The 15442-nt window shown below is 40.4% G+C and overlaps 1 protein-coding gene across 1 annotated transcript in view; it reads right to left on the reverse strand.

The window, feature by feature from the left end:
• Positions 1-15442, reverse strand: part of Snx7 (sorting nexin 7) — a 93268-nt gene that overhangs the window by 77370 nt on the left and 456 nt on the right. The window lies entirely within an intron of this gene.

Below are 15442 nucleotides of genomic sequence, written 5' to 3' on the forward strand. Positions count from 1 at the left end.
GAACACCTAGTCGGCCTATCACGTGTTATAGGAGTGCTAGGAAACTTAAATACAGCGTTTTCATTCTTAGCTTTGTAGATAGTAAACACCTGAGGGTGAAGGAAGGCGTGGAAGGGAGACACTCCATGAAGTTGCTTGCGCCATTGGTTTCCTTTTTTTAGGTCACACACAGCTCCACTTATGATTCCCAAGAGAGGCCTCTGGCTCACTCCTAGTTTCCAAATGCTACAACTGAAATAAATGAAATCCACAACCGAAATTTAAAATCCAGGCGGGATTTTATGAATGTCAGTAACTGAATGTTCAGAAGATAAACACCAAAAGAAATACATTTAAAGGTGAGACGTGACCTCTCCAGGAAGTGTCCTTTCTTAATATCCCTCACTAACAAGCTACTAGGGGATCTCTCATGAATATAACATGAATTGCTCTGATAATGCTAAATCGCATCCGCCATCTGTGCTCAAACAACGATTTTCTTTTTACAAGTAGAAGGGGAAGAGAAATCAGTGTGAGAAGTGTGATAAATCAGAATACTGGCATGAAAAGGCCATGCAAATAAAATTGCTGAGGCACGAGAAACAGGAACACCAAGAGACATCTGGTTAAAAAAAAAAAAAAAAAAAAAATAAGGCAACATCAAGTGGAAGGAGTTTGAGAAGCTGTTGTAAAGAGGGACACTCATTTTGATAGACCTAAATTTAGGCTTGCCAGCTGTGTTTTGATTTACAAATCCTTCCAATCTGCCTGCTTATAATAATAATAATAAAAATAAATGAGAGGGGCCCAGGAAGAGTGCTGAAGACATGATTGGAGGAAACGCTACCACTGCCGGTTTCTATAACAGAGCACACAACATTCTAATCTTGTTTGACATAATTTCCATTTCTCGGTGGTATATGCATCCTTGTGTGCACGTATCACAATTCATTCACCCATTCCTCAGTTTCCTTTATCTTTTAATTTCCTAACAGTGCTGCCTTGGATACGGTTGCATTTCCTTGGGCTTTGTGCACTAGGGTAACATTTTGAACAAAGACATTTTTGCATAATTTTACTTGACACAGTTTTCCCTCCTCAAGGGGGGGAAAAAAAAACCATGCTATATAATTACAAGATGCTTTGTGTCTACCCAAGCTCATGCAGAGATTTAATTACCGGTGTAATGATATTGAAAGGCCATGAGATACTGACTTTTCTGAAGTTTAATTTCTCATATGCAGTCTTTTAGAAAGGTCATACATAACCTGGGATCACACAGTAGGAAGGCCATGAGCATACTTACTTTTTTTAAAATGTTGTACTTATTGTGGGTTGGGGACACACACTGCAACCATGGGTAGGGGTCAAGGAACAAGTTTTAGGGTTTGGTTCTCTCTATCTACAGTGGGTCCCAGGGATCAAACTCAGTCATCAGACTTGAATAGCAAAGGCTTTTATCCATTGGGCCTTCTTATTGATCCGCACACTGCTCTATCAGGAGATTCCTATGGTTCTTACAGGGCTATGTAAGTTCTCTGGCAAGTAGCATGATCAAAGTGACTCGGTGCCTTGCCTCCTGCATTCTGCTGGCACATACCCACTTGGTCCTCCAACTCCTTCAGGAACCGGAGCAGCAGGAGGCCCTCACACAATGGGGCTTCCTGATTTGGAGATAGCCAGCTTCCACATGTATGATATTTTTTCTTTATAAATTGATCAATCTCAGGAATTATATCATAGCAACAAACACACACACACACACACACACACACACACACACACACACAAGATTCTGACATAGTACATGAAAAGGAAAAAAAATATCCAAGAATTCAAAAAGAGCTAACATCAGCTCAAGTTTAGCCCAGAGTTTGGCTTTTCTGACATTCATTTTTCAATTGCAAACTCTCAGAAAAAGTCATATTTTATCCTAAATCATGGATGGGCAGTGAAGAGAAGATAATAAGTTAATAATATACGTGATGTGTGCGATATTTGTTGGAAAATGTTATATATATATTATCTCTGTCAATTATAGACCAAACAGTAAATATTTGGGGATTCTTAGGCTGTCTGTTCTCTGTTAAAAGTTTTCAACTTGGCTGTCATAATAGGAAATTGGTTTCTGATAGCACATAAATGAATATGTGAGCCTGTGCTCTAATAAAACTATTTATAAAAATAATGCTAACCATATCTACCCCCGTTTATATGATAGATATTGTATAGATAGCTACCTGGTATGTATACTGTCTACATTTTAAATGCAATAGAATATTCTATTAGATTCATACTTATTTTATTTTTTGTAATAATGAGATTGGACCCACAGCATTATTTATGCTCTGCAAGTTCTCAGTCACTTAGCTATATCCTCAGCAGAAAACTCATCTTACCAGTTAAAAAATGGTACATTTAAGTATGACAAAGATATAGTCATGATTAACGGGGAAAAGTCTGTTAGCTTTCTTTGCAGTATTCTGATGGACTTTACAAGTACAAATTAGGATTTTTTTTTTTAAATGATTGTAATCTACACGTGTGCCTCAGTAACAAATACTGCTCTATCATTTCAATGCTATTTACACCAGGAATGCCAAGTCTGCACATGATAACAGGCCTACTGAAACAGCCTTTTTAAAGCCAGTCTGGGGGATTGGATACATACCGGAAGCATCAGCCAATTTTCCAATTGTGGATTCAGTGATGACTAACTGGAAACAGAATAAGCCAGGAAAAATACTCTAACTAGAAGAACTTATAAAGAGGCTGGCAGTATGGATCCTACAGATAATGCTGCACACTCAGCTGGAGCATAGGGCTAAGAACTGTTTCTGGCATTGCCCTTGGGCTGTGCTCTTAAGTCATGGGCAAAATGAATCTTATAATATAATAAGCTAAAACCAGTCCCCTAAACAGAGATGCAGTCTTGGACGTTTCCAGAGAAAGGGCCTAAATATCACACATTTATAAATCATTTAAGGAAAGACTTAAAATATGCTATACACATACTAGAAAAACAGACAGTTCAAATAGACACACTCAATGGTCCCATTTCGTAGTAACTCTAAATAAACTGGTGCATACTACACATAATGACCCACTCAAAAATGCAATTATGCATGAGCTATAGCATTTAGAAAAAAACCCATAAATTTTTGCTATCTTTCTCACTAATAATTGAGAAATACATGTTCTACTTATTCCAAATTAAAAGCACCCTACAAAGCCTCCTCTGACTACATGGGAAGCTTTGGTCTAGTCTATTCTGAACTAATTAGTCATGTTGTATCCCCACCTAGACTATCAACATAGTACTACCGTATCCACTTAAAAAAAATAGCTGGACATGATGGAGCACACCTTTAATCCCAGCACTTACAGAGGCAGAGGCAAGGATACTGCTTTGAGTTTGAGGATAGCATGGTCTACAAAATGAGCCCAGGATAAAAGCCAAAACTACACAGAGAAATTCTGTCTTGAAAAACCGAAATAAAAAACAAAACAGGATAAGTACAGTATGAGATTAACAGGCTGAAGGCAAAAAGAGGTAAATGTTGAAGGAACAGACAGGAGATGAGGAGATGGATGGATGGATGGATGGCTGGATGGGTGGGTGGGTGGGTGGATGAATGGATGGATGGGCAGATGGGTGGATAAAGAGCTTTAACAAAACAGTTGAAAAGTACTGGGCTAGACTTTCAGGCGTTCTCATTGTCTTGGTTAGGGTTTTATTGCTATGAAGAGACACTATGAATAGTGCAATTCTTATAAAGGGACACATTTAATTGGGGCTGGATTACAGTTTCAGAGGTTTATTCCATTGTCATCATGGCAGGAAGCATGGCAGCCAATAGGCAGACATGATGCTGGACCTTGATCTTAAGGCAGCCAGGAAGAGACTAGAATTGGTGGTGGTGGTGTAGGCATTTCAGCACAGGAGACCTCAAAGTCTGACAGAAACTTGCTTTGGACAGCAGGATGTATCTGAACAGAAGATTCCAGAACCATTGTCCATTTCCATCAGCAGATGTGTTCTTTTCCCTCTGACAGAAGTACAGCATGCGCTAGTTATCAGTCACTTCCTTAGCACAGACTGAAAATGAAGAAGACTTATGGGGTGGACTCACCGTCTATCAGAGAATCACAGCTCACCCCAGACAGAGTAACACGTGAGAAATAAAGGTTTATTGTAAGTCAACCACTGAGGCCTTGAGATTGTTGTACTGTGGCATACCCTAGTGAAAACAGAAGATACTCAAAAAATCAAAACAGACATCTACATTTAACTATTTTGCCTTTGTATGAGAAAACAATTAGGATTCTTTGTTTCTTTCTCTCTTCTTCTTTTGGTTTTTGGTCACAAATAGTAAGGTTTTCATTTTAATTGGCAACAGACTTATACTGTTCACATTTCCTTTTAAATAATGAAGCTGTTTTCCTTCTTAACACACACACACACACACACACACACACACACACACAAAATCTATGTGGCCAGGAATAATGCCACAGGCCTACAATTCTAATAAAGAAGAGGAAGAGGAAAATAATTCTAAGGTCAAGGTCAAGTTGGGCTACATGAGACCTTGTCTCAAACAAAGCTAAATCTAACAAAAATTCAATAAATAATTTAAAACTGTGATTAAAAATACAATAAAAAATACATTTCAAAAATATTACAGAACATTAGTCATGGTACCGTAAGTCTGTAATCTCAGTATTCAAGAAGTTGACACAGAAGGACTGAGAGTCTGAAGCCAGCCTGAGACAGATAAAGAGGGCTGGCTCAAGCAAAATAAAACAAAACAAAGATGTGCCAAATAAAAGAAGTCAGATGTTAGATTCCATATCAGGTATGGTTCTACTCATAATAAATAAATCTCTGAAGAAATGAAATAGTAGATTAGTTGGTGGATTTGGCTAGATGCTATGATAGATCTTACCGGGGACACAAAAATGTCCTGAAAGTGGTTTACATTTACTGTATCACTCAATTAACTGACTTAAGAAACTATCCCCCTCAGAACAATGGGTGAATTTTAATGTATGTGAACTGTACCTCAGTAAAGTTGGTCTATAAGAGGAATGAGAGAACATCATATATTAGCATTTCTCAAAGTAAAAATTAAAAATAAGGGAGGTAGAGATGTGGCTCAGCAATTAAGAACACTAACTGCTCATCCTGAGGACTGAAAATCAGTTCACAACACTGACTGTCACAACAATCCATAACTCCAGATCAATAAGATCTGATACCCTCTCTTCTTGTCACCAAGGGCACCTCTACCCGCCACACGCACTAATAATAATACTTAAAATTATAAATTGATTAAAATATTCTTAATTTTAAATACTACTCGTTAAATTTCCCTATCTCACTGTGTCTTGTGGTTTTTATGTATCGGTCAGTAATTCTATTTACCTTTTCTTATCGACAGTGCAGGTGATGCTGTGTCGCTCATCATTGTTGATACATACACTACCAGAGTTAATCAAATATTCTGTTCTTAACACCAATTTATTTTCATGACATAATTTTTCACCAACAGAGAGGTATATATTTCAAGAGATTGTGTCAGTGCTTAACATTGTTTGTGCGGCTTCTTCGGAAAGTATAGAATACAAATAAACAAATGCAAGTAGCAGGTAGATTCTGAGCACTAGGCCATCTGAGGTTCCTCTCTATCGTTGTGGCTGTTTGGAAAACTGCAACAAGCTTTCACTTCAGAGATGTGTCTGGGGATACTCTATGTCCCTTAAGGATAAAAACATGAAACTGCAGAGAATGAGATATTCTTTTTAGATGCTGAGGTCAAAACAATGTTGGTAACAGCTTCCCAAAGTATTTGTAACAATCTTCTACATTGTTCCAGAGTAAACAGAAACAGACAAACACTGGGTCTGCTTAAAGGAACTGCTGCCCCCTTCCCTGTAGAGCTGTTGTTCCTGACCCCTTTGGAGGCCAAAGAGCGTTTTCACAGAGGTGGCCTTAGACCATCCTGCATATCAGATCTTTACATTATAATTAATAACTAACAAAATTACAGCTATAAAGTAGCAACTAAAATAATTTTATGGTTGGTGGTCAGCACAATATGAGAAACTGTTTTAAAGGGTTGCAGCATTAGGAAGGCTGAGAACCGCTGCCCTAGAGGTCTCTGCCCTTCTCTGCACTTGCTTTTCCAGCCTTCAGATTTGCTCTGCAAACTAGCCGTCCCTGACCATTTTCCTCTTTCCCACCCAGAGCTGCCTTCCAGCCTTCTAGCCAAGCACTCTGAGTCAGGTGCTAGTGACTTACTCTTCCAAGAATGGAGAGTCCCTTGATGGTTCTCCTGTCATTTATACACCTTGCATTATGTCTCTTTTCATGCAATACAAGGAGGCGACTTTATCCAGAATCCAGACTTAACCCAGCTCTTTGCCATCTGGAAATAACATTACTCAGCACTGATTAAGCCTAATTCATTTTCCTTTTTCTTAGTTTTAGTATCTGGACTGGAAAAAAAACAATACCATGCAAACTGACTTTCCTGGAATCGTTAGCGAATTATTGTTAATAATTGAGGCTACGAGTCTAAAAATGTCAAGGTCCATATCGCTTACTAATATAAATGCATACTAAATACCAAACATTCTGTACTTAATTGTCATACTCTCCCACCTTCAATGATCTTAGATTATTGGAAACAGGCGAGCAATAAAAGTTTTATAGAGAAGGAAAAGTATGTGTTTCTAAGGCAGAATTTATTGGTATTAGATCATTCCCAACAGTGTCATGGAAAGCACAGAACAGAAAGGAATTAACGGTATGTATGGTAGGAGAGTAATTCTGAGAGGAGGTAATTCTAAGCTGCACCATAAACAGCAGGAAGAATTTTGTTTTCTTACTCCAACAATAATTACACAGAAGTAAAAAAATACAGTCAGCTCACGAGGGGCAAGGGAACAGATGGAGATCACCATGAGAGAATCGTGTTCCAGAAGAGGCTCAGCCATCTTTTCTGGAATGGGTTCTAAGACGTTGCATTTTAAAACAGATTCTAAGATGTACAATTGAGCCCCAGGACACTGAGTTAAAAGGGGTGGAGAAGAGAACAAAGTGAATGCATGTCCTGATTATCAAGAACACTCACCAGAAAGCTGTGCACTGTCCAGTGTGTGAGCACACTCGGAAAAGAGGCAGAAGATGAGGGGAGTAAAAACCCCGAGGCTCTACCAATCACTCTCAGAGCGTACCACATAAGTAACTACTCAGAGAGGGGCAGTGAGAGGCCAAAGCAGAACTAATTCTAAAGGTAAGATAAAACCTGGCTTGGGGCCTGGCTCCATGATTAAGTGAGTAGACTTGCCTTTTAAGTGAGAGGACTGGAGTTCCAATGGCCAGAACCCAGATCAATGCAGGGTGGCCATGGAAGCCCAACTGTAATCCCAGAAGAAGTAGGGAAGTCCCAAAGCAAACTGGTTAGCAAGGGTAGCTGTATCAGTGAGCTCTGGGTTTGATTGAGAGAGCCTATCTTAAGGAATAAAGTAGAATAATAAAGGATCATTCCAAGCATCAACTAGGACCTCCACATACACACACTTGTATGCTTTTACACACACACACACACACACACACACACACACACACACACACCTAACTGAAAGTGGGGAAGGGAAAGATAGAACTGACAGAACTATTTCTGAGATATGGGCAGATATGAGTAAGTAGTGCCCAAATGCAAGGTAAATACAGGTCATTGTGTCCTGGATTCCTCAGAAACCATGACACAAACAGCAGGAAATTAAATGGGAGAGAGAACAGATTGCTCTGAATGTCCTGGTTGCAGAGGCAATGATCACAGTAGCCACCTTGTGCTCCTGCCAATATGTCTTCCCACCTTAAAGTCCTGTGTCCCCTCCTGAGCTGTAAGCCAAAATAAATCCTTCTTTGCTTAAAAAACAATAATAATACTAACAGGCTTGCAAAGCGCCATATTGAGAATTAGTGAATCGAAGGATCTTTCTTCCCATGGACATTAAATTGAAGGAATGGGCAGGATCATCACTTATGTTTTGTTTTGTTTTTTTCCAGTGCTCCTCCAGTTAACTTAGTATATTAAAATTCCATTCTAACCCCCTCCTACTGGTGAGAAAGTTCAATTCAACAGTCACACCTTGATTTCCTCTGGGACCATTAGTCACCCAGCTTTTACTAACATTTTAGTGACATTTTAGGCCTCAGACTGGCACTGTATAATCCTTCTCATTTCTGAAATTGCAGCAAGAAAACTTTACTCGCCATTCACACCACCCCCATCAGCAGAGGCCAGCTTTCCCTGCACTAGGCAGACAACCTTTGTGAACCTTGGAAACTGCCTCCATCAGGCTCCACCTATAGGCTACCTGAGTGACCAGCCAGGCCCTCCCCCTGAGGAGTTCCAATGGCCAGGCCTCAACTCCCAGACTTACCTTAGGTTCCTAGCCCTCAGGCAGGATAATGGCCATGCACTACAGAGAAACAAAACAAAACAAAAAAAGCAAACAAGAGAAAGGAACAAAAGCAAAATGAAACAAAATAAAACAAACATTAACCCCTGCACTTGTCCCTCTAATCCCAGGCCACCCTGAAAAGCTCCACCCAACAAGATACCATGCTTAAACCCTGTCTTCTTCTGCTTAGTTCTCTTCCTGGGTTTTTTTGCCCTCTGATAAACCTCTTATGTGAGGTTGTTGTGCAGTGTGATTTTGTGGTTTTCCTTGGCTCCAGACTGCCAGGATACCTTTTCCTTCAGAGCTCTAACGCTTGCATTGGGGAAACCACCCAATGTTCTTGCTCTGTGTTTGTGTCTGCTCGCCTGCTTATGCTTGCATTGGGGAAGCCTTTCTTGCCCCTGGAAACAAACACTTAAAAAACTCAACTTTAACTGAAACTTCATTGATATTTGGCTCTACAGTCCTGCTGTGACCCTCATATTGTAAACACTTAACTCACCCAGCCCACACTAGTTCTTCATAAAGAGTAAAGAATAAGCCTAAGTATTTCCTGAGCTTAAGTATCTTCCCTCTTCTGAAGACTTCCTTCACAGTCATGGTCACCCAAACACAACCTCAGTAAGTACCATGGCTATTCTCCTTCAGAGTGCACAGGGGGTGAGGGGTAGGGGAGAGAGCAATGATGTAACAAAACTACTGTAAGCTCCAGTGTCACCAGAAGATGATGGTATTGGTTCAGAAATAAGCCTCAACAACTTCTCAGGCTCTACCTAAATACAGCTTTCCAGAGAATGCACACAGCACCCACATCTGGAGGTAAGACAGTAGTTCTTTGTCATTTCTGACACAGGTCTAGCAATACCTCCCCAAGCCCTTGTTGAAGTAGGAGGGTGGAACCTCCTCAGAGGAGCCCACAGGCAGTTCAGGTAATAGCATAGTCAATACTCCTTGTGACCTTGAAAAAACGATATTTGTTTAGATCCAGTGCTGTGGTATTTGAATGTATTGATCTTCCAGGCACCAAAATCCATATGAAATACTTACCCATAAAGCAGTCCTATAAAAAGTTCTCAGTCAACTGAGTGTGAAGTTAATATTTAATATTATAACTGATTGCAAATGCTATCTCAAACAAAGAACGCTGAGATTTCTTACTTTTCTTTCCTTCCTTCTCTTATGAAATAATCCACAAGAGCACTTCGCATAAAAGAGGGCTGTGACTGCACAGAGTGGGATTTCCAGTGGGTGGAATATAAATAGTTCTAGACCAGCTCTTCAGCCATGCATTCTCCTCATCCCCCCCACTCTTTCCCTCTCTCCCTCGCTCTTACCCTCTGCTTGCATCTTTCTGAGACCCAATACAGAAGCAGGCCTCAGGGAAAGAGGGGGCAGAGACATTCATTTAATCCTCATATTTACTGTTTGTCTTCATCTGAGTCATAGCCATTCAGTGTCCTTCCCCAGAGAAACAATTTTCTAATTTTCTAATCAGTGGAGCCAGGATTTCAAATACAGGCAATGGTCTCTGATCCTGACCACGAACACTATGCCTTGGTTGTATCTTCACTTATAATGACTACTAGAACCTTCCTCATTAACTAATATTCAGCCCAATTAAATGACACAGCCTGATCCCAAAACTACTAATAAAACTTGTCAAGATGGGAATGTTGGTGACATTGCACCAACTTGGTAATCGTTATAGTTGCTACTGCTAGGCAAGAAATCATCCCAAAGTGTATCAATTACTGTCTAGGAATATAGCCATCTTATTGGTAGAATACTTGGTTTACATGCATAAGGCCATTAATTCAATATACACCAACTCAAAATAAGTAAGTAATATCCAAAATGTAACAGTCTGAAACACAGTTATTCAATATCTATATTTATTATATATATAATATACTCTATGTTTTACTATGCTCTGGTCTACTGGCTCAGGAATCCCAACAGCATGCAGCAGTGATGGCTTGAGTCTTCCCTACTGGTGTTAAGGAGGAATAGATGACTGAAACAACAGGGATGTCAGGATCTGAAATCAATCAATACAGACATCTTCTCCCATGTTATCCAGTGCTGCATGGCACCTGAGATTCTGGCTGGGCCACTGTCTGGAACACAGACCTCAGTGTAATCTTACCAACTGGGGCCCTTTTGCTGTGCTGCTGACAGGATAACAGGTCTGAAGGAAGTCTGAAGGACTTTTCAGATAGTGGCCCGCTGGGCAAAAATGACACCATGGTTCCTTTCGTGAACTGGCCTTAGAAGTAGTGCAGCACTATTTCCATCATACCATATTGGTCAAGATGGCCATACCCTTCCCACCTAGAGATTGCAGGAAAGACATAGATCCCAGCGCTTGATAGAAGAGTGGTAGGTTGCATTCTAGATGAACATGTGAAATGAAAGATAGAAAATGATAATCTTTATTTGAAGGCACTCGCTACCTTTTGGTGCTATGTATGGTCTAACCAAGTTATCCTTCATTTTCAGCCTCAGGCTCTATCTATCACTGTGCTCTATACTAGAAGGTTTGCCCCCATGATAATCTCACCTTGGCAGCTTCCCTGGGGTAAAACATAAGCATGCTATCCAGGGAAGGTAACAGGGGACTCAGAAAGCATGCTCTGTGTTGTCTCCCTACCTGGCTACACCCCTGCTGGCAGTAGCTGTGTTTCTCTGTCAGGAAATTGGCCCTTCCTCCACAACTCTGGTCTTCAACAGCAGAGCAGAGTAATGCTAGAGGCTTTTTGTTCCTACCAGACTTTAAGTGCGTCGCTGGCCCTTACTTGTTCCTTAATGCAGACCAAACATTCTACAATTTATCCCTGCACTAATATCTCAATTAAAGCATTAAAAATAAATTCTGGATTTTATTAGAGTAAAGACTGATAGCTCATCTTACACAAAACAAAGATTGGGAAAACCAACCTGAAATGTACAGATTTCCAGATATAGATAGGTATACATGTAGATATATAGCTCAAGTCTCTTCTAATTATATGAATACTTGATAGACTTGTTGGCTAGTATAGTATGTCCCTTTGCCACTCTGTGGTTTTCATATGCTCTCAGTTTTGTTTTCAGGGTTCATATTTGTCAGTGTATGGTTACTGGGGTGGTGGAACCCAAAGATGGCTGGATCTACTGGGAGGTCTCTAGACTTAAAGGAGTACTTATGGGACTCAGACTTGCTTCATTGAAGAGGGTCTTTAATATAAAACAAGACTGGGGACTTTCCTGATTCCTCCAGCTTCCTTTCTGGATATATAATAGTTCCTGTCTTCCCCTGTACTCCATCCATAGGATAGCATTCACAGGAGGTCCCCTCCACAGCTGAGCCGATAAACTGGTAAGTAGACTCCTTTTATTCATAAGTTATTTAGCCTTAGGTATTCCATAATAGTGATTAAAAGAGTGATTATCTTAGTAGTTATCTTTCCAAAACAACCTTTTCTTAAAGAATGTGATACTCCTTCAAACCTTGCCAAAATAAACATCTTTTTACCCATATAATAATCTTTTTTTTTCATATTTTATTTTTTTGGAAGAATAAGCAAGCATTCTTTATTACTATTGTTGTTGTTGTTATTACTATTATTTTGTTCTTTTCTCATACATTACTATGCTTTCCCCTTCATCTATTCCTCCCGATCCTTCCCCAACTACCTCCTCTTCCCCATAGTCTTGTTATATCTTGTTATGCCATGTTCAGTTGCTATGCCTGGGAGGTCTGCCATATAATAATCTTAAGCTTTCCATAGTCATAGAATACATATTGGCATTATTGATCCGCTCTTTCTTCCCAAAGGTTATAAACAAAACACAAAATGATCCATTCCGTGGCCTTGCTAGAGATTGAGCTAGGACTACTCCTGGGACTTATTTTTTAAAGTGTCTTCATGGTCCATTTTTAAGGACTTATTTTATTTTTAATTCACATGAACATATATGTGCCTGTGCATGTGCAGACATGGAGTGGCCATGGAGGCCAGAATACCCTGGAGTTACAGGTGGTTGTGATCTGTCCCACATGAGTTCTGGGAACTGACCTCAGGTGCTCTGCAAGAGCACTGAGTGCTCCTCACCACTGAGGCATCTCTCCAGCCCTGGTCTATTATTTATTTAAAGTCATATTTACTAATTCTATTTGGAGGTATAAATCCTAATCCTCAAAATTAACTAGATGTAATGGCATGTAATAAGAGCATTATATATATATATATATATATATATATATATATATAGAGAGATAGAGAGAGAGAGAGAGAGAGAGAGAATCTAATCTGGCAGGGTGGCTCAACAGGTAAAGTCCTTGCTGTACTGCATAAGAGCTAGAGCTCTGATTCCTAGAACCAAAGTACAAGGCTGGGTGGGGCTGGCAGTGGCCTGCCTCTTAATTCCCACATGGGAGACAGAGAAAGGGATCCCCCTGAAGCAAGCTCACAGTCTAGAGAAGATAAAACACCAGCTTTGGGCTCAGTGAGTGACCTTGCTTCAAAGTATATGGTGGAGTGTAACCATGGAAAACAACTGAAGTCAACCTCAGGTCCACAAGTACATATACACATGTAAACATGCACACACACACACACACACACACACACACACACACACACACACACACCATGTCTATGTATGCAAAAAAGTAGAGAATTGGTTAATATTTTCCTTTCTTCTCTTTGTGGTCATGTTCTAAGGCAATTTTCAAATGATTGCTGTCATTTACATAATTTTTCTTTTCACCTTATTGTTTTACTGTCAAGTGAAGGAAGCTGAGGCTGAAAAATTAGTTATGTTCTCTCATCTCCTTTAGTTATTTATTTAAGTCAATACCTGCTGCATTTTCAAAGCTTTTTTTGTTTGTTTTGTTTTTTTTACACTTGGGATCAATGACTGCTCAGTGAAATTTTGAAAGCTCAAGCCCTCACTTTGTTTTTCTTTTCACTCCTCCTGATATATGCTACCACTTAGTGCTTGTTTGTCCTATCTTGGCATCTATGCTTCAAGGCTATGATAGGAAGAAACAGATAGTGCATGTTTTTCCTAAGAATGCTTAGAGAATCTTACAGAAGACCATGTACGGGCCATCCGTATGGAATATATTCTGGAAGGAAAATGTTTCAGTAATTTGAAGTTCTTATTCTTGTGGTTGATTCTGGAAGGGACATCTGTTCTATACTCACCAGCAGTCTAAGGAGAAAGCATGACTATAAATGTGAATGTTGTGAGTCTTAAAGTACTAAGAGGCAGTGAGAGTTGGCTTCATGTATACTAGGCAGACCCAATCCCAGGCAAGGCTGGATAATCACAGAGATCCAAAGAGAGGCAGGCTGAAGAAGAATATTGGAAAGAATGTGTACAACGACCTCCTTCCTAATTGTGCTTGCCTCATTGTGGCTAACAGTTGGAAGCTTTAACTCCTTGAAAGCATGGGAGTAACCGGATGTTTTCCCAGCATTCTACCCTTCTAGACTGCAACCAGTTATCACACCCCGACTTTTCAATTTCTAAGGGAATAGTTCCTAACTTTCTCTAGGCAGGGATCAGACGAAGTTGTGCAGCAGCAAGGAGGGCAGGTGCAAGTGTACACGTGTGAGATGTGGCAAGCCATCTTAGTGAAAGATTACAAATCCACCAGAAGGGCAACAAGAGGAGAGTATAGCTTCCAATAATGTCCTTTAAAAGGAACCCTCAGCAAATGGCTGGATTCCTGAGGGGAGAGTACCCTTGTTGATACTGCTTTAGGCCACTTACTAGGAATATCCATTCAAATGGGCTCATGCCTGCAGCCTGTCATTTCCCTCTCATCTAGAACATCTATAACTCCGGCCATCCTCAGCATTCCCATAGACCTAAGCAAACAAACAGCTCTACCATCTCAGAGGCATCTCTGACCACAGGGCCTCCCTGAGACAGATTCTCTAGGGAGGGGAAAGAGGCTGCCTGGAGAGTTTACAGCAATTCCAGCTGATCTTGATATACAACCTCCAATCTCAACACCACACCCTTCATTGTGTAAGTTCCACACTGATCTAAACATCAAGTATGTGTGTAATGGCGGGAAGGAATGTTGGGACACTGAATGGTTCCATAGGGAGAGGGGCTTGTTACCAAGCCGGATGACCTGGGTTCAATCCCCTAGAGCCCACGTGGTGGAAGGAGAGGGCAGAATTCAGTCTATGCTCTGATCTCCACCTGTGCACAATGGCATGTGCACATAGACACACAGACACACACACACACACACACACACACACACACACACACACATGCGCGCAAATAAAAATTAATTAAAAATTTAAAGTAGTATTGAAACTAAACATAAAACAATTCCAGTTTTATAATCTAAATAAATAGAAAAGCCTAGTAGACAGTACTGTAATACACCATCTGCCTACCTGCCTACTTAGAAGGCAGCTGGGTGTAGCACTCCACCGGCCCTAAGGGGTGCTATATGCTGTTTCTGAGTTCTGGGCTGGAGTCCCAATGTGTGGGTTACTTGCTACTTTCTGTGTGGCAGTTTTAAGTAGGTACACTGTTTTAACATCTCATGGTAACATGTAACTATTGAGGACTCAGTCATTGATACCATGTTGCCACTGGGCTCAGGGCTTCCACTAACCGCGCCCCAGAAATCCTTTTCTGTCCAATGATTACACTAGCTAGGGAGTGCCTTTGAGGCTAAGGTTTCTAAGGCAAATGGGAAGGAAATATGCCCACAGCAGCTGGGGGTTGGACTAGAGTAACTGCCCAGCTTAAAGTCATAGCTCTGCAGGTGGAAGAGGGGCTTTCTCCTACTCTCTTGCTTTCCTGCTGAAAGTATTTCTACACCTAATGGTCACAGGTCTCCAGACTCACTTAGGATGTGACTCAACTCTCCCATTCACACATAACAATAAACCAAAAATCACTTCCCTACACTAAGTCACTAGCTCTCCTAGAAGTCAGGATTGTCAAGAAGCCTTGAGAGGAAAGA

The sequence above is a fragment of the Acomys russatus genome, chromosome 23 (assembly GCF_903995435.1).
Source record: "Acomys russatus chromosome 23, mAcoRus1.1, whole genome shotgun sequence".
In the NCBI taxonomy this organism is placed as follows: Eukaryota; Metazoa; Chordata; class Mammalia; order Rodentia; family Muridae; genus Acomys; species Acomys russatus.